Raw genomic sequence first — 20,798 nt, 5'->3', positions numbered from 1 at the left:
AGGCAAAGTAGGGTTCCCCAAAGCGTAGGCATTCCCATAACACTGCCAACACCCAAGATGACCCCGTAGGTGGTGCCCAAGATGACCTGGCAGGGCTAAGAGGCCCGTTTTTAAACAGTGTCGTACTCATTTTAAGGACTACTGGGGAAACCCATATGCAACCAGCACATACGGAGTGTGTGGTCACTGTCATTCTGCACGGGCAGCAATGATCCGCTTTGACTGGCTCCTCGGGGGGCTCAATGAATGCCTCCCCTTTACTTCTTCATGCAGACTAGTGCCCCCGCCCCCGAGTTTATCTCTGGCTGAATACCTCCCTGGAGAACCACACAGAGGACCGGGCCACCCTCACCAGCCTCAAGCCAGGAGGTCTGTTTACCCGCAATCATGTCAGTTCTTTGAGAATACAACTTGGATACCGCACGCCCTGCTCTGCCCTGGCTTGCGGTGACGTTCATCCGAGGTAAGAAACCATCCCCCCGTAAGTCTTTAGAGAAACCCCAATTAGCAGACGCTGATTCTGTAACTGAGGGAAGCTGACAGCAACGTCCCTTAACCTTGATGCTGACCCCGAGGTGTGGTCACCTCCCGTTTTATAAAGAGCCAGGGTGTGTTGTCTCTGACACTGTCTGTACCAAACAGTGGTCTTGACCTTGGTCACTTCTGCAAGAACTAGTCCGGGCCCGTGATCTTTCCTTCAGAATTTAACACACCCCACAGCTGAGACTGAGGCCTCACATGAAGATACCCACCAGTTCCTCCCAAACCTCTTGAGCTGCCACATGAGAAGCGCAGTAACGTCACACCAGCACCCCCGAGGGGCAGCCCCCAACACACCCTTGACAGCCCAGCTCTTCCTGTCAGCGGCATCAGTGCCCCCATACCCCTTCCCTCAAATGGCCAGTGGAGCCTGGGCTCTCCTCCAACTGGAAGGCAGAGACCGGCTGTGTCAGGGTTCCCAGGACCACCCAGGCCTGATCATTCACTAGGAGGACTCCTAGCGCTGGGTATGTAGCCATGATTTATTACAGCAAAAGGATACGAGAAAAAGGAATAAAGGGAAATAGTGCCTGGGGCCAAGCCCTGAGGAAACCGGGCGCAAGCTTCCGGGAGTCCCCTCCCAGCGCAGCCACAGGGGATGCACTGAATTCCTCCAGCAATGAGCTGTGACGGCTGTAGGAAGTGTGTCTACCAGGGACGCTCAGAGACTCAGAGTCCAGGGGCTCTGTGGGGGGCTGGTCCCATAGGCACCCTCTGCCTGACACACAGCAAAACCCCGGACTCCCAGAAGGATAGCAGGTGCTCAGCGTAAGCCACAATGTCTTTAAGAGCAGTTTCCATAAGAGCCACCCTTATCATTTTGGGAATGCTGGGAACCCTCCCTAAATTCAAGGTCCCGGACGTCAGCCAAAGACCAACAACGCACGCGAGCTTTGTAAGAGAGAGCAGTCTCAGGCCGGCTCTGTGAACAGTCTTTGCACACTGGGTATACCGATAGAATGTTCCTTAGAAGGGACCTCCCCTGCTGTCTCTGGCCCATTCAGTGGCAGATTCCTGCCACAGATGCCTAGGCAGGTGACAAGTCTCTGAAACGCTTGTGCTGATGGAGAGCTCACTCCCTTACAAAGTGTGCTGGTCCATGGTTGGCCTGCGCTCACCGACAGCACTTTTCTCCCAGGAACACCGGCCTCCAAGTGCAATATTTCTCATTGATGAACACTTCATATAATAACAACCACTACTTACTATCGCTCTATGTCAGGCACTGGGCCCAGCACGTGACACACATGAGCTCATTTAATATAATATTCACGGTTTACAACGGCATCAACTATGGCTTAGAGGCATGTGAGGACGTGCCCAAGTTTCCATTTTAATGGGCGTGAACTCTGCTCTATTTGCCCCTATAGCTTCCCCGGGGAGCCTGTCTTTCACTGACCACATTATCGTTTTCGGCATGACATCATACCACTGTTTCTCTTGTTTACTTAATATTTTTAGTTGACTCGCTTCTTTTTACTTTCAAAAACATTTTATTTCTCAGAAAATTTTAGAGCATTCTCTGAATGGAAAACGAGTAACACCTGCCAGAAATCCACAGCACAAAAATAATTACAACCAAAAAACCAAGCAATGCTATTCAATCCTAGGTAGACAGTACTACCTGCTGAGGCCTGTTCTCACCCAGCACCACCCAAAACTCTCCTTAACTGAGAGCACTGCAAAAGGAAAACCCTTCTCCTTTTCTGATTCAATGGTACTGAAAGCCTTGCCCACAGACCACTGAGACCCACCTTTGCCCAGCCTTTTGGGAAACGCTACACGATTACCCTACGCACTACAGGAACCTGCCCTGCCGGGCTCACTGTCAGGTAACAGGGAAGCAGGGGTTCCCTGCTACCTGTGTGCCCCACCCCTGATCCCACATCTGGATGTAGGATATTCCAGCTCCTTCCTCCCCATTGGCTCCTTTGCTCTCCGGCCTCTGCGGCCACTGTGCCCTGGAGTCACGCGCCATCGGCATCCACCTGGGTCAGCTGCCCCTTCTGCTCACAGCCTGGCCCCCTGTTCGCCCTCATTCCTAGTTTCTGCTCCCATGGGCTCCACTCAGCTGGCCTGACCTTGGGGAGAGAAAATGCCAGCAAAGACTCTGTCCCTCTGGCCCATTTCCTAAATCAAGAGGAGGCCAGGAGAGAGGGGCAGAGGGACTCTCGGGGGCAAGTCATAATCTGGAATGTAGGAGTGGATCTGGGATGGGGGAAGAGCAATCAGAAGTTGGAAATGTGCCATTCGTCTCAAACAGGGGACTACATCCAGATTCCCCTTTTCCCAATGACCCTCTGGTCCGGCCCCACCACGGACGGGCTCGAAGGAGTCACCCAATCGGAGGCAGAGGGTCCCACTCAGAAGCCATCCAGGGGTGGCAGCCCAGAACGCATCAAAGACCCCTAAGCACAGAAAGGCAGTGGGATGGCTGAGAGCTGGGGCTTGTGAGACAAAGACACCCGAGTCCTGACTCCACCATCCCCTTGGCTGAGTGACTTTCCACATCTGAGCCATGGGATCAAAATCATACATACCCCACAGGCCTGTCGTGGGGTAGCGGGAAGCACCCAGGGTCTGGCCTCAGGAACATTATTTCTGTGGAGCTGGGCTCTGAGTCTGAGGCCAAGAGCCAGAATAGGAAACGGCCGAAGGCAGGGCGTGTGACGGCGGCGTACTCACCCCCGTGTGCAGAGAAGCCCAGCCCCACAGGTGTTTGTGTCAGAGAGGTGAGGGCTCAGCCTGCAGGTCAGGGGCCTACATGTAAAAACCAGGAAATTTCCCATGCAAAAACAAAGTCATCTCATGAAAACTCAACAAGGCCATACTGAAGTTGCCCTGACAGGGTGAGGATAAACGTTGCCATCTTCCCTGCCGTCCTCTGATGCAGTGGTTTTCAGCCTGGCTGCCCGTGAAAATCATCTGGGAGATTTTTTCTTGTGCTTTGGCCACGCCATGCAGCTTGTGGGATCTCAGTTCCCCGACCAGGGATTGAACCTGGGCCCTGGCAGGGAAACCCCGGAATCCTAACCACCAGGGAACTCCGCATCTGGAAGCGTTAAAGCCACCTGGATGCCCAGTAATCCCCCAGCCCATGAAACAGGATGTCCCGGGGAGAGACCTGGAGGTGGCTGCCCTGCAAGCTCGTAGGTGATTCTAACATGCGGCCAAGAGAGCTGCCCGACTGTCTTCACGGCCACCACCTGCCTCACGGGGGCTGCTATCAGACACGATCCGGCCCACAGCTTGTTCAGCCAAGGTTAATAACAGGAAAGGCTGGGGCCCCAGGACACAAAGCCAGCACCCAGACCCCACCAGCCGCCCCTGCTCTGACCGTCAATCATTCCACAGCAGCAATGCTGGCCGGCGTGGTCCCCGGGTCCTCTCAGGGCTGCATCACCTCTGCCCATCCTGGGAAAAGCCAAAGGCCGAAGCTTACTGAGGGCCAGGAGTGCGCTGGAAAAGCGCACAGGGAGGCTTCCCCTGCCCAAGGTCTGGGGACGGCCCCAAAGGCATTCAGGTTTCGACTTTCCTGCTGGATAAGAGGTTCTTCTGTCTTAAAATACACTTTCTGTAAAGCCCTGGAGCCAGACCAAGCCCACAGAAACCCCAGGTTCCATCACTCACTGATAGAATGATCCTTCTGTCCACAAGCCTCCCAGATCCACAGAAGTCGATAATGAATGTAAGGGAAAGAACAGAGCAGACCGCTTGCCAGCGCTGTTTCTGAGACGTGATGGGGAGAGCCAGGGACAACGGCTCGGGGACGGACTGGCACCCGTGGTCTGTCTGGCCCTAGGATTGGTGCATTACTGGCTTACAGGCAATCTGGGGCGCTGCCCACTGGTTTTGTGCCATTTCTCTAAAAAGCGGGGCCTAAAAAGAAGAAAGCCAGTGTCAGGATGTGACAGTTTGCCAGCCTGTATTATGATTCTGGGTGTACGGAGTGACGCTGCGCCTGTCTTGCCCAGGGCAGGAAGCACGATGGAGACGTAACAGGAGACGCTCCCTGCCCGGGGACCCAAGTGAAAGCAAGGCGAAGGCTCGCAGGAATGAGGCAAGGAAATGGGATTTTGATTGCACAAAGTGTGACAGGGCCAGAGAACAGTGACAAGTGACATGTGAATCACAAAGATGAGAGCTTCCCAGGATGCAACATGTCCAAACAGGCCAGGTGGCTCAGCCTGAGAAACAGGAAAATGGGGAAGAGTGTGAAACACAGTTTGAGGCCAGCAATACCTCTCCCCTGCCAGCGTGGGCTGGGATCTTTCACAGTCGCTGGTTAACAATCCGGGAAGTCAGAATGGTTTTCATTTGAGCCTCTTCTCTAAGTATAGGGTCTGTCTGCTATCCCCGAGGCCCGGGGGAAAGCCACGGTATAGATGACAAAATGATAGCACGGACCCTTGCTCTATACAGCGTGGTCCACGCACCAGCAACGGTGAGCTTGTTAGAAACGTAGCATCCAGGCCCTTCCCCAGACCTCCAGCGTCTGAATCTGCGGTTCGCTAAGCACCCCAGGTGAACTGTGCTCCGGTTAAGGTTTGAGAAGCTCTTACCTGCAGCACAGGTTCTTTTACTGCCGCACAAGGTACCTCTCAGGACACTGACCACGTGCTAATCAAGCACATAACAATCACACAGACAGCTAACTTTATAGGTGGTTTCCGTTTAGGTATCTCACACTGCACCTTTTTCCCCATCAAATTCAAGGCTGCAGCTACTTCCTCGGTTCCCGACTCACAGGTCAACTGAGGTGATCGCTGATTAAAATGCCTCCCCACAGCCACTGAACTTGATAGAGTAACCTTTCCAGATTTCTTTGCCCATCTGTTCACTTATTTATTTACTTGTTTGCTGAGCTCACTCAAACACTTAGTGGGCACCTCCTATATGTCAGGCACTGAGAAGCAGAAGATAAACGACCCGGCCCGGTCCTGGGAAGAGTGTGCCTCCCGCAAACAGAGAAAGATGGCGGACAGGCAGTCACAGTGCAGAGTGAGGGAGGTGTGCGCTGCTAAGGGGAAAAACCAAGGGGTCCACAAAGGCATCGTGGGAGGAAATGCTGCCTACAGGCCATCATAACCACGTGGCTTTCTCTTTACCGGGCTTTTCCCTTTGCTTTTTCTGCTCCCTCCTGTCTTGCATTCTATCGGATTGATTGCATTTTCTTTATTCTCCCTCCAACCCCACAAACTTGGTATTTATAGAGTCTATTTATACTACTTAGGTGGTTACACTGACGTTTTTTAACACGTACACTTGACTTCAAGCATAAAGTTGATCAATAGCTCTTTTCTCCTTCTGAATAACACGAAACGCTGCAGTGCTTTCACTTTGATCTCCTCCAGTGACCTTCCAGGTGTCCGGAGTTTGAATCAGTGGAAGGTGCTGTTTTCCCACAAGTCCTGGGGCTACCTGGTTTTCTGCTATCTCCTGCCACTGATCATTTTTCAGAAAAACTAAAAATTTCAAATTGACTCAGGCAGAAATAGAAAACCCGCATAGATCTATAACCTTCAAAGGAATCGATTCTGCGGCCTAAAAGCTACCTTAAAAAAACGATAATGGGTTTATGTGGTTTTACTGACAAAGTTTTCACAAACCTTTAAGGAAAAGGCAACACTTAACACAATCTCTCCCAGAAATAGAGAGAAAAACCATCAGTTCCTTTTTATAATACCCTGATACCAATCTTCAAAGGAAAACAATGTAAGAATTGAAAGCCTAACCTAACCTCACAGAGCACAGGTATCAAAATCCTAAATACACATTAGCAAATCCTGGGGATGGAAGGACCGTCTTATGCCCTCAATAAAGTTTTCCTAAATAAGAAATAAAAAGCACAGTCTATGCAGTAATAAATACATTTGACTAGACTACAATTTAAAAATTCCACATGACAAAATATACCATTTTAAAAAAATGAAAAATCAATGCTTAAAAGACAGCGTGACGGAAAAGTGAGCAGAGTATGAATATGAAATTCACAGGAGAGGAATTCTGAAAGGCAAATACACATATGGAAATATACACAACCTCGCTAGCAATGAAGGAAACGCAAACACAAGTTAAATCTGAGGTGCAATATTTTACACGTTCAGATGGCAAAAATAAGCGTGCCTTGTTGGCAAGGGGAGTAGATATTGTAATATTCTGTGGGTAGCAGTATATATATATTTGCAAAACCTCTTTGGAAAATATAGTGGCAAAATCCGAAGGTACACACTCATACCCAGATATTCTCCTTCTAGGTATCTGCCCCAGAGGAATACTCACACAGGTGCACAAGGAGAAATGCACAATTGTTTCTAAATGTCTAAAACGTCCACCCACAGGAATAAACTATGAGATACACATGTGCTAGAAAACTACAGGGCAGTTGAAATGAACTAGGTGTACATGTACCAACATGGATAAACTTCAAAAACACCTGTGAAGAAAGCCAATCCCAACAAGAGAAATGTATTTCATGTAAGTTTCAAAATATATAAGACATTAGTGAATGCTATTTTAGATGCATACATGCTCATAAAAGTTTTAAACATGCTCATGGGAAAGATACACCAACAACAGAACAGTGGTTACCTCTGAGGAGACAAGGAGAACGGGGAATAGAACTGGAGGAACACTCAGGGATTTTTTTTTTTTAATGTCGAGTAATTGTGTTATTTTTGACTGACATTTGGCAAGTGTTGATACTTGTGGAATCCAGAGATGGTGATAAGCACATGAAAAATGTTCAACATCATTGATCCTCAGGAAAATACAAGCTGAAAGCACAATGAGAAACTACTTCATACTCACTAGAATGGCAAAAAAAAATGTTGGCAAGGAGCTAGGATCATTGAAAGCTCATATGCTGCTGTGAGCGACGAGTGAGGTGCAGAAAATAGTTTTGCCATTTCTTATATAAACATACACTTACCATATGATCCAACAATTTCACTCCTAGGTATTTACACAAGAGAAATGAAAACATGTCCGAAAGACTTATACACAAATGTTCACAGAATTACTCATAACAGCTAAAAGCTGGAAACAACCCAAATGTCCATCAGTTGACAAATGGATAAGCAAATTCTAGTATGCTCAACCAGTGGAATTCTACTTAACAATAAAAAGGAATCAACAACTGATACAACAATACGGATAAGTCTCAGACGTTATCCTGTGCGAGAGAGGCCAGGTTCAAGGGTACACACCGCATGATCCGTTTCTATGAAAACCTAGACTAGGCAAAACTAATCTATAGGGTAGAAATCAGAGGTGACCTGAGGAGATGAGTGGGAGGAGAGAGAAAGTGACTGCAAATGGGCAAGAGAGAACTTCCCGTAAAGATGTCCACCGATTACAGTAGCAGTTGCACAGGTGTATCTATTTGTCAAGTCACTAACCTGTACACTGAGAATGGGGGGATTTTACTTTCTGGTAAATTATAGCTTATGGTAAATTTTCTTTTATTTATTTGTGGTCAATTATATACTTTATGGTAAAATATATAAATTACAGTTGATTTTTCAAATAGGGATAGTAGATACATTTGTTATAATCTCCTGTATCTTGTAGACAGATTTTATTAAAAATTAAGTGGATTTTAGAAAGTACTGATCATTAATTGCATATACTGTGGAGCAGGAGGTTTCAGGGGGAGAATAAAGAACCAAGAAGGCGACTAATGCTAAGGCCTAACCCTTCCCAGGGGAAGAGCTGTCTCTTAGCAGTCTTATTGGAAACCCAAGGGTCCTTTGAGATTATCAAGTTCAAGTCTTTCATTTTCAGAAAAGCAGCCCACAGTGAGATGTGTCCAAGATCCCTGCTGCAGACTTAAGCTGCCCAGTGTCCTTTACCTGTACCTTAACAGCCCCACTCCTTTTTTTAGGGAATTCTCTCTCTCCCACTAGGCCCTTTCTCTGCGCATCTCTCTCTCTTTTTTTTTTAAATAAATTTATTTATTTTATTATTTTATTTATTTATTGTTTCGGCTGCGTTGGGTCTTCGTTGCTGCGTGCGGGGTTTTCTCTGGTTGCGGCGAGTGGGGGCTACTCCCTGCCGCGGTGCGCGGGCCTCTCACTGTAGTGGCCTCTCCCGTTGCGGAGCACGGGCTCCAGGGGCGCAGGCTTCAGTGGCTGTGGCACGCGGGCTCAGCAGTCGTGGCTCGCGGGCTCCAGAGCACAGGCTCAGTAATTGTGGCGCATGGGCCCAGCTGCTCCGCGGCATGTGGGATCCTCCCGGACCAGGGATCGAACCCATGTTCCCTGAACTGAAAGGCGGCCTCTCAACCACTGCACCACCAGGGAAGCCCTGCGCATCTCTTAATCCAGGTGCCAGCCCTCCCCCTACAAGCCCTAAGGGGCCTCAGGGGGCCCCTCCCCTTTCACAGGGCAAAGGTGTGTCTGCCTCCAGGTGGTTTCTGCTGACACCTGGGGAGATGCTCCTCCATCACAGCCAAGCACACCCGACTACACTCTGTTTGCTTTATACGATCGTTCCTATTAGTCCTACCTCCTGGCTCCACACAGCTGAGCATCTCGGTTTCTATCTGCTTTCAGGAGGTTTCCCCAGCCTCCCGTCCATTCTGTGAGCTTCCAGTATCTTTGCAATAAATTCCACTCGGCTGACATCAGCCAGAATCGGTTTCCGAAGTGTGCAACCAAAGAACCCCACGTGACACATCACCCAACCGGTGCAAGGTAGACGGGGCCCACAGCCCAGAGTTCTGAATTCTCCAAGATGTCCCTGGGCGTGGCGGCCACCTAGCTAATGCCTCAGGATCCTCAGCGGCAATGTCTCAATCCCCCGAGGCTGCTGGGACATAGCATGAGAAAGTGATCACGTATTGAGTGATACATGAAGCGCTCTGACATGCTTTAATTTCGTCCTTCCCACAGCCTGGTAATGTAGGGATCACCCCACTTTATCTATGAGGACACTAAAGAGGAAGAAAAATATTTTCCCAAGGTTACAGAGCTCGTAAGTGACAGTGTCAAAACTTGAGCCAACTCTGTTCAACTTTAAAGCCTGGCTCTTGTCATTTCATCAGGCTGCCTCGCCCCAAGAAAACATTCAGTCTTCTGCACCTCCTACTTTACAGTTAGGTCACCGGGACTTCAAATTAGGCATCAGAGGCACAACTGGATGCTGGCTGCACCCACAAAGTAGCGGGGGGGGTTGGAGGGGGCAGGCAACGCATGCAGTAGGCCAGGACACCCACCCAGGAGAGCCTAACAATGGATGGGGTGGTGGTGGTGACGCGGTGCGGGGCTGAAGAGGACACCGCAGCCTTAGGGAGAACACACGTGCCCGGGGAACAGTGTGGGAAACATCCACATCCCTGAGGAGCAGAAGTGAATTCTTTCTGCTTTGAGATGAATACATGTTCGCGTTCCCATGGCAATGGAGCATGCTTACTGCTGTCTATACCTGTAAGGGAGTGACTCACGTTTTTGGCATCGTACTAGCCCAGTCCTAAGTCATTAGCTAATCAGTTGAGAATGCATACACTCTTGGGGTGGGGTGGGGCGCGGGGCGGGGAAGGCGGGTAAACAGAGTTTCTGCATATCCTTCTGAGGCCCCGAGAGCAGGGATCACATTTCCTTGGTTTTTGCGCAGTGATTGCAATACCTGGCACCGTCCCTGCTCCCAAACTATCGTAAGGAACCTGAGTTTGTTGTGGGCTCTCTAAATGGAGGGGGATGGGAGCAGAGTTTCAGTTAAAACCAAGGGTAGGGAATTAAACATGATGCGAAAAGTGAATCAACTTGGGTTGCACAAGCTGTTGAAATAAGTAAGAACTGCTGGTCGGTGCAGAATTCCAATTTCAGATGAAAACTTGTTAATCGATACTGAAGGGTGGCCTGAGCAATCCTGCTGGGGGTCGAGCATGATCTCAGCTTGACTTGGGTTCGGTCATACACGTTTCCAGGAAGGAGGAAAAGGAGTCTTAGAAGATACCTAGCTCCTGGGAATGCATCACAGCTACTTGAACTCTAAGAGAGACTGGCGAGGGGGGCAGGGTTAAGAGCTGCAGCCTAGATTCCAAAGAGATCCCAGTGCCAGAGTCTCTGTAGGAAAAGGAGGCCTAGAAACTACAAGGAGTCCTCCAGACCAACCTGGAAAACCTTGAGTGGCTCCCAAGTAACTAAAATGACCCTATCAGTTTAACAAAGGACCTCTACAGGGCACCAGCAGATACAGCGAAGGGTTACATGAAAGGGTTTTTTTCCCCTCTAAACATAAAGAGAACACCTATGGTCCCACTTAGTTTCAGGAGAGTTCATCAAGAGGCTCAGGTGTGCGTGGGGAAAACCCAAAAAGGAAAATCTATTGGGGAGGGAGAGTCCAGAGTAAGGAGTCTCCCACCCACCCACCCAGATTTCAGAGGAAGCTGGGCCTGGCCTCCCCAGGAGGGCTGTACACATAAACTATCCCGATATCTGATAACGAGGCAGCCCTCTCCCGGAAGATGGGATTACTGGTAAAGAAGTGGACCAGGATGTTTTCTGAGGGGCATTCATCATCCCCACCATGTCAAGAGCACCTGCCAGAAAAGGTTTATACTGGAGTTTGGCACCTGCTTGTCCCAGCTTGGCAATGAGCTCGTCAGCTCCTGGGACACAGGGGGCCAAGTGTCCACACTGGGTGTCTACACTCCCCACAGCACCCATCAGACATGCCTTGCACACTGAAGAAACTCAATGAAGGTTCACTGAATCATGATGGATGGATGGATGGATGGATGGATGGCTGGCTGGCTGGCTGGCTGGCTGGCTGGCTGGATGGCTGGATGGATGGATGGAAGAGGGCTTTCTGAAGGGTTCCCTCAAGCAGTTCGGAAGACTTCATTACGTAAAGAGGACTGACTCAGCGAGCTTTACCGTCTCAGAAGGCAGCCAGCGCGCCCCCGCCGAGCTCGGAAACGAGGGCCCCTTTCTTTAAGGCACCGAAATGGAAGCAGGGCTAAGTTCTGAGGTCCTCGCAGTTCTGAAATCCATAGGCCCCTAAGCATCCTCTGTTAAGAAAGTAACTGAGGGAGCTCCCTGGTCATTCCGTGGTTAGGACTCAGCTCTTTCACTGCCGTGGCCCCAGGTTCAATCCCTGGTCGGGGAGCTAAGATCCCCACTAAGCCGAGCGTCGGGGGCCAAAGCAACCACCACCGCCACAAAAAGAAACTGAAAATAAAGAAATGCACCACCTGTCAGGGGGTATATCCAGAAGGAGGGGAGGGAATAAAGTCCTGATGGGCTGTGCCAGGAGCAGACAAGTCCGCTGGGCAGGGGGGCTGCTGGGGCTTCACCCAGAGCGGAGATCCCCCATCTCACTGTCAAGAGGCAACCGCACCAGCTACAACTTAGTGAGACTAAAGGGGGGAAAGGGATGTGCTGCTTCAAAAGACAGAAAAAAGGAAGAATAAATTACTGAGCCAGCCTGACTGCGGCTCCTTTAGGGGTACCAGGGAGGTGGGTTGGGGTCAGAAGGATGATGGAGATGGGTCCAAGATCCCAGGCAGCTCGGCTGCTGGCATCCTTCCTGCCTCTAACAGTCTGGTACCCTGAGCCCCTCAGCTGAGGTGACGAGGGCTCAGGAGAAGGGGACCAAGCGCGCCAACATGAAGCTCCTTGGCCTCTGGCCGACTCTCGTTAAACCAGCACAGGCCCGGCCGAGGGCGGCTCCACGCGGCCCTGATTACCGAGCATCTTTTTACAATGCTCAGCCCGGCGCACTGAAGGGACTCCAGGTAAATCCTCATCCAGCCCGGTGTCTCTAATAGGGAAGTAAATCACCCTTAATGACCCAGGGCAGGCCGCCCCGTGTCCTATTTCTGGAGTGGTTGCTTCCCATGCTGGCAGCGGGGTGGGTGGGTGGGTGGGGGGAGTGCAGTGTGGGCACAAAACCCAGAGGAGGGAGGTCAAGTTCGGCAGGTCTGATTTCAGAGCGGGGAGAGGCTGGGAGGCTGGCGCGGAGGGGAGAGAATTAGTGAAAGTCCCCAAGCCACATTTCCCTGATGCAGACCCCGAGAGCGCCAGATTGGATCCAGAGAAAACAGGAGCAGAAAAAATGAGATGACGTCTGGCTGAGGTCAGGGACCTCTCCAGTCCAATCTCCCGGCACGAGGTGGGGTGGAGTGGGGGGGCAAATCTGGCACAGAGCTTTGCAGCCAGAGCAAAGAGGGAAATGTATTTGCTAAAGGGTCCTCTGTGTCCTTAAGATAAAATAAGCCACCTGCTCAAGGGAAACGCCATTCCTACCCTAGAGCCGAAAGAAATTCCTCCAAGGGGTTCTGAGAAAGAAGACAGTTAAAAAAAAAAATTCTTAAAAGACCATGAGTTTCATAGGGCTGTTCATTTTAACCCTTGGTTTGAACCAGGTCCTTAAAAAGCAATCCCTGGGTATCAATTTCCCAGCTATAGCTTCTACCACCCAGGTGTCAGTGAAGACCTGGGAAAGGGGCAGGTATAGTGTAAACAACCCCTCATGTTCGTAACAGGGAACGAACAGATAGCGTTAGAAGTTAACAAATTCCGAAACAACACGTAAGCATTTTATTTAAAATTGTGGAAGTAGCTGCCAGGAGGACTAAAAATCAAATGTGACTGGAAAGGAGAGGCGTGGGTGTGAGTGTGCTGCTTTGCACTCTGGGCCTTCCAGTACTATTTGATTTTTGTTTTTAACCACATGTATGCTATTACTTTTGCTCCAAATAAAAACAAAGGCTTTTAAGTGTACAGCATGGAAAATGAGGAAAGAACGCATACCAGAACACAAGGCCAGCGAGAGTGTGCTGTAACGGGGATAACTTTGAGTTTGCTCAGATTTATACACGAAAGCAGCGACCTCCCTGGTGGTCCAGTGGTTAAGACTCTGCGCTTCCACTGCAGGGGGCGCGGGTTCGATCCCTGGGTGGGCAACTAAGATTCCCGCAGGCTGCGTGGCCAAAAAAACCCACTTATACACAAAAGTAAATCTCCCGCAAACTTCAGAATTATTAGGAACAGCTCTGTGCACCTCACCTCCCATCCGGGAGAGACACAAACACATCACACAACTGCATCAGAGGACCGCTCCTCCTAACAGTCCCATAAAATCCTGATGCAGGCCACGAGGCAGGCTTCCAACACCTGACTCTTCCGCCTTCATAGAAATTCGATTTGCCTAAGGACGTTAAGTCCTCCTTCCTGCTCGATTACGCCAGCTCTGTTTATTCTTGGCTTTCAGAGCCAGCGGGGTGGGGAGAAATCCAGGTGTGCTGACACAAAGACACCCACCTTCTCCAGGCGCAGGAACATTTTCACAAATATCGGTGATTTATCCTTGGGCAAGAAATCGCTGAATTGGGGAGTCTGGCAGCTACTTACCGACCTCGGTTTTTGGATGAGGATGCCCGCATGTGAAGTGAGACAGGCCTGAAGTCTTAAAACGATGAGGCGGCAACCTCAGAACCTGCTTCTCCAGAGTTCCGACCCAGTACTCTCTCCACTATATCGCGTCTTTTCGGACCCTTCGACGTGTTGACTAGCTATCTGAAATGGGGTTCTGCTGTCAAACGGAGATTAGCCCGAGCCTTCTCAGAGGCCTGAAGTGATGATGTAACATCCTGAATCCAAGCCTACACGCCGTCTTCCTTCCCCACCTCTACTTTCGGCCACGGCTCACCCCAGCCACCTCTCTCAGCCAATGGCTCTCCTGGTTTTTAACTGGGGCCACCACCTCCCACTCATTCTCTACCCAGCAGTCACAATGATTTGTCTTAAAAACCCATCAAAGATCACGTCACAATAGATAATCCACAGAGACCGAGAGTAGATGGGTGATTGCCCTTGGCTGGGGGAGCGGGGCCTGGGAGGTAATGGGCAGTGACTGCCCGATGGGCATGAGGTCTCCTTCAGGAGTGACGAAAATGTTTTGCAACTAGACAGAGGCGGCGGTCACACAATACTGCAAACACACTAAAATATCAGTGAATCATAGTTTAAAATGGTTAATTTTAGGTTAGGTGAATTTTATCTCCACCTTTAAAAAAAACAAAAATCATGGCATGCCTCCAATCAAATCTCTCCAGTGGATGCCCACCTTCCTCAGAGTGAAAGCCCCTCCTCCCTCTATTCCAGACCCAATGGAGGAGCCCCTGTGCGTCAACTCTTCCTTCCCCTGGGACACACACTCCTGAGACACCCACAGGCTTGCTGCCTTATTTTATTTGGGTCTCTGTTCAAATATTAGCAACCAGCGACTCTTCCTGTTGACCTCATAGAAAATAGCAACTCCTGTTACCCTCTGCTCTGAGAGGAAAACAGAACCTCATTAGCGCGATATTATGTCATATTTGTTTTCTATTGTCTGATTTCCCCAGAAGAACCCAAGCAGTGTCGGCAGGGACTGTGTTATAAATGCCCAGCACTTAGAACAGGGTCTAAAGTGCAACAGGTGCTCAAAAAAAGTGCTGAATGAATGAATGAACGTTCATTTGTTCCAGGTTCAAAGTTCATTGACCAGGGATCACTTTCCCCCCCAAGGGGCATCTTGAGAGGCTGACTTTGACAAATGCTCACTGTATTAGTCTCTTGCAGCTGCTGTAACAAATAACCACAAACCTGGCAGCTTAAACCGACGCCCATTTTTTTCCTCTTACAATTCTGGAGGCCAGAAGTCTGAAATCAGTTGCACTGTGTCAAAACCAAGGTGTCAGCAGGGCTGCACTCACCCTGCAGGTCCTAGGGGGCTTCGTTCCTCGACTCTTCCAGACTCCCGGGTGGCTGCAGGCATTCCTTGGCTTGTGGCCACATCACTCTAATCTCTGCCTCTGCAGAGAAGTGCGAACACGTCCTTCACCCATGGACTAAGGGATGGGCGTGTGGGCTCATCAAACCAGCTTGCAAATGTGGGACAACTCTGGGCTGCCTCTCCCCTTCCAGGGTATGGATGACAGCCCAGAACAGCAGCCATGAAACCAAGGAGAACACAGCCCACGGACCGCAGGCTGCTAATCACTAACGGAAGACAATGTGCCCAAGATCAGCCTCTCGCGGCCCTTCCTCTGCATCCTTGTGGACCACTCCCAGATCCCCACTCGGGTTCTGACTCATGTGACAAACCACATTGTGCTTCAGAGACACAGGCCACCGACACCTCAAATTCAACATGTCCAAAACCGAATTCCATTCCCCACTCCATCCCTGCCATATATATATATATATATATATATATATATATATATATATATATATAATCAAAGAAGATTATATGAGGGACAGAGTGTGGCCCTGGGCGTGGAGGTGAGCGATGGGTCCCGTGTCCCCCACTTCCACTCACTTCTCCAGGACCTTCCCTGAGCCGTTTCCAAAATCATGCTTGTGAAATAAGCCTGCTGGATCAGACGATCTATCTCAGAGGCCCCTTCCAACATCGCAGCCTGTGAGTCATCGGAAAAAGCAGAGGGAGCTGGGGACCTGCCCGTCCAGCCCTCCCCCTCCGCCACACCCCTGTTTACCAAACAGCGCCTGCTCTACCAGCCCCTGCAAAGTCAGGATGCATTCCTGCGGAGCTCCAGGAAAGGCGATGCAGAAAGCCCTGCTAGGTTTCCACCACACATGCTGAAGTGGGCAGCCTGAGCAGGTGGGCACTTTATATTAAATCTCTCTGGCCAGTGAAAAGTTTAAACCGGGTCACAGTGTCAAGTGACCTGAGAGAGGCATCTTTCCACTGCCCTGGGGTGGATTAGGTAGAGGCAGCCAGGTTTCCCCATGTGGGTGCTGGACGTGAGTAACGAATTCCAGCATTTCATAATTTCTCCTCCAACATATTTTTCCCTCAGTTTTCTTGCTCAGGTGGCCAAGTCGGGTGGTCAGACAGGAGCTGACTCCTCTAACACCCTGCAAGCCTGCCCTATGAGATACACCTGATACAACAGGGGAGCGAGCCGTCCCAGGCAGTTACAACAGCGCCATCATGCCTACATACACGACACCTGGTCTTGAAAAGAAAGCTGTCCTCATGACTTTGGCAAGGTTAGTCACCCTGGATGCACTACCTAAGGGTGACCAGTCCATGTGGTGGCCTCTGCCAGATCCTTCTCCCAGAGCTATTCTCTTGCAAACCAAGCATAGCTCAAATCTGACAGCGTGATCAGACTCACGATCAGACTCCATTTCATACCAAAAGGCATATCATGGGGACGGGGACAGGCCAGGATGTTTCTCTTCTCTCCTTCTTATTAATCCAGCTCCTTATCACCTTCACAGGAGACCAGGAAAGACAGAAGACAAGAGGTGGCTGGGGTCCAACTCGTCCTCTCCTTGTCAGGAGTTCTGAAGGCTCAGAAGGAGGAGATGGAAACTCTAGGTTAAAAGAAGACTTGGGGGGAATAACTCACGTTTAACAGATAAAAGGAGTGGTTTATATGATTCCTGGCAGCCCTGCCCTTTGGTGATTAATTTCATTATATTTCTAGCCCTGCAACCGGCAACCTTGTCTCCTATTAACGGAGGAGCAAATTCTTGCCGCTGGACTTCTCAAAAGAATGGTCTCTGCCTGCCTGCCCGGCACCTCACCAGCGTGTTCTCTTCTTAATGCCCTCACGCGGGCATGGACAGTTAAAATCTCGCAGTTAAAACGGGGATCACCATCTCTCAGCGCCTTTTCCCAGACCTCATTCCCCCAAGCTCCTTGAGATTTTTCCCTTGATGTCGGTAACACTAACCATTCGGTCCTCTCTCTGCCTGAGAGCTGGGCCTGTTCCCTCAAATCCCATCCAGGCTCACATCAAGGATTCCATCACTGCCACATCTCGTCAGTTACCATTTGGGGGTAGATTTCCATCCTCCACCCTCTGGAACCAACTGACCTGGATCCTCCTCTGGGTACCACTCTTGTCCCTTCCTCAGTCTGTGTGGTTAGCATGACCCCACCTCTCAACTACGTCATCCCAGTCTCCACTGGAAAGCTGCCCAGTGATTTTCCTTTTTTCTCTTGGAGTTACTGAGAGTTTCTAGAATCTTTCTGAAGAGGTGACTAAGCTAGAAAATGACGCCGACACAGAGGAAAGTAAAGCCGAGAGATGGAGAGTTTTGATGAGACTGCCTTCATCTCTTCCACTAGTTATTTACTGCTGCGTACCAAGTTAGTCCAAAGCTCAGGGTCTTCAAACAACAAATGTGTGGTCTCAGTTCCTGCAGGGCAGGGATCTGGGTACAGTTTACCCAGACTTTGAGCCTCACCCAGGGTTTCTCACAAGGCTGCAACCCAGGGCTGTGGTCATCTCAAGGTTCAGCTGAAAGAGAATCCCCTTCCAAGTTCATTCATGTGGGTGGTGTTTGCAGACCTGGGGTCCTTGCTGGCTGTCTAGGTTTTAGTTCCTTGCCACATGCAGAGATCCTTTAGTTCCTGACTTCCATCATGACTCCTGTTATGAGTTTTGGCAACTGGATGATAGGTTTCATCTTTTAAGTTGGGCTCTCAGTTTTTGAACTGTTTTTCTCCTCTGCTCTTGTTCATGACCAGGCTGTATGGCTCAAGGGACCCCACCATTTGAGTGCCTTTGTCGAAATTTTTTAAGGAGCCTGGGACTAGCAGGGATTGGTAGAAGCTTTGAGCAACACCCTCTACATACCCAAATGTGTCCCTCCCCCCACCCATGAAGCACATACAAGAGGTAGACCAGATGCACCCAGGAGCTCTGAACTGTGTGCCAATACAGTCATCCCAGGACCCTTTGAAGATTCCAGAACAGCCTGGTGAGCAGATTGCTCCTGCTGGCTGACGTGGAATTTCTCTGGTGGGACTATGTAAGACTAGGTGACTAGAATAGCCTTGGCATGCTGATTTGGGGTGACTCAAGTTGTTTATATAGACGGGGCCCACACATCCTAAGGGCAATGGTGCCACCACCCCACTTTGGCCACCTACTCCCATGGTCATCCCCTTGACCTGGTATTTTAAATCAATGCTTCTCAAGCCTGGATGAACGCTAGAATCACCAGGGGAGCTTTTAAAACGTAGGGTGCCTGGGATCCACCCCACACAGGTTAATTCAGAATCTCAATCAAAATCAAAATATCCAGGCTCTGGTGGGCTTTTTTGTTTGCTTTTTTTTTTGCGGTACGCGGGCCTCTCACTGTTGTAGCCTCTCCCGTTGCGGAGCACAGGCTCCAGACGCACAGGCTCAGCGGCCATGGCTCACGGGCCCAACCACCCCGCGGCATGTGGGACCCTCCCGGACCGGGGCACGAACCCGTGTCCCCTGGATCGGCAGGCAGACTCTCAACCACTGCGCCACCAGGGAAGCCCTGGTGTCCTGGTGTTTTGTTTTTAAGTCCTCCAGATAATTCTAACATTGAGAAGACCCACTTTAAATAATGGTCACAAATCTCAAACTGGTTCTCAACTCTTGCTGCTCTGCCCTAAAAGTAAATTCAATGAGCGAACAATTTAGGCATCTCCTGGACATATAAGAAATTGTCTTCTTAAGCTTCCCACTGCAGAAGTGCTATGGAGCCTTGCTACTCAAAGTGGGATCCAAAGCCAGGAGCATCACCACCACCTGGGAGCAGGTTAGAAATGCAGAGTCTGCATTTTAACAAATCCCCAGGTGATTCATTTGCACGTTGGTGTTCGAGAAGCATAGTTCAAGCCATCTAGCAACCCTACCATGGTTATGCAATGATTTGTTTTCCATCTTCAAAACAACTATTTCACTCTTTCTCATGAAAGACGAGAGCAATCTGACAGCAACTGCTCATCAACCCACTGTCCAAATTTCATCCTACCCACGTCAGTACCCATGTTCTTAGCCTGCCCTCCCATTACAGTGGCTAAAAGGCCCTCCTCCTATCAAAGGCAACCTACCTGCTTTCTACCTGTCAGCATATAACACCTGGCTTTAAAAAAAAAAAAGAGAGGATAAACAACAAGGTCCTGTTGTATGGCACAAGAAACTATATTCAATACCCTGTGATAAACCATAATGGAAAAGAATGTGTATATATATATATAGCCGAACCACTTTGCTGTACAGCAGAAATTAACACAACACTGTAAATCAACTATACTTCAATCAAATAAATTTTAAAATATATAAATTTTAAAATACAAAAAATTTTTTAAAAAGAGATAAATCTATCCTTTGACCCCACTCCTCCAGGCCCTGCCTATTCCTCTGCTTCTCATCACAGCGAATATTTTCACCAAAAGACTTACTTATAGTCATGACCCCTGCTTTCTGACCTCTGATGGTCTCCAGCCCAACTCTGCTGAGCCTGATCTCCAGTATCACTAATGACCTTCATGCTGTTACTAAATCCAAGGGCACCTTGGACTCTTCTAGGCCAGTCCTTGGCCAGGCAGCAGGATTCAACGTTCCCTCCTTCCGGAAACTGTGACTTCTCATGGCTCCCATGGCATCTCACGTTTTCTCAGGTAGTTGCCTATCTGGATCTTCCCCTCAGCTCAATCTTAAATGTCCCAGCAATCTCCTGCCCCTACCCTTCTTTCCTATCTGCTTATTCTCTGTAGTGGCCCGACCCTTCCTGTCCCATAGCTTTATACACCCTCTATTTCCTGATGACCCTAAATGCACTTCTCTAGCCCTGACCTTTCCCCATGTCCACCTGGCTACTTGCCAGCACTACACCGATGCTCAGGAGGAATCTCTAACAGATCCAGAACAGAGCCCATCTTCCTCGCTTCCCCCCCCAAAAAAACCAAAACCAAACCTGTTCTCCATGCCTCATTTTAGCAAATGGCACCATGATCCACCCTGTTGCTTAAGCCCCAAATCTAGGATTGTCAGCTTCTCCACCTTCCCAATCCAGCCCCTCTCAACTCCTGTCAATCTGCCTCCAAAGCTCATCCAGAATCCACCCACATTTCTCTGTTTCCACTGCTGCCACCCTGTTCCCAAGGCACCACCACCACTCCCTATATCATTATCACGGCCTTCGAATTGGTCTACGACTTCCCCTCTTCATCCCCTACAATCCATTCTCAACATGGTAGCCAGAGCGAACTTGCAAAACATTAATCAGGTTATATCACCTTCTAATTAAAAGCATCTAATTAAAAGCATTCCTTCACAAAGGTGAAGGAATGACGTTCGCAATCCCTTATTGTGCTCCTCTTTGAGAAAAGGAATCCGAACGATTTAGCCTAATTCACAAAGCAATAAAGTCTGCCTCCTATTTACCTGATCCTTCATCATCTTATATCACTTCCCTTCAAGCCACACCAACTTTCTTGCTCTGTGCCATTCAACGCAGCGTGGA

The 20,798-nt window shown here is 49.6% G+C and overlaps 1 protein-coding gene and 1 long non-coding RNA gene across 14 annotated transcripts in view; one reads left to right on the top strand and one right to left on the bottom strand.

The window, feature by feature from the left end:
- The window catches only part of GAS7 (growth arrest specific 7), a 195,769-nt gene that overhangs the window by 112,124 nt on the left and 62,847 nt on the right, over nucleotides 1-20,798 (bottom strand). The gene's annotated exons all lie outside the window — the stretch shown is intronic.
- On the top strand, nucleotides 15,779-19,516 carry LOC149744746 (uncharacterized). The gene is made up of 2 exons (XR_016388842.1): nucleotides 15,779-16,155; nucleotides 16,355-19,516. It is a non-coding gene; the product is annotated as an uncharacterized LOC149744746 (long non-coding RNA).

This window comes from Delphinapterus leucas, chromosome 19 (assembly GCF_059928025.1).
Source record: "Delphinapterus leucas isolate spDelLeu-1000000601 "Yukka" chromosome 19, BTC_Dleu_Yukka2, whole genome shotgun sequence".
NCBI lineage: Eukaryota > Metazoa > Chordata > Mammalia > Artiodactyla > Monodontidae > Delphinapterus > Delphinapterus leucas.
This window is presented reverse-complemented; position numbering and strand designations above follow the sequence as displayed.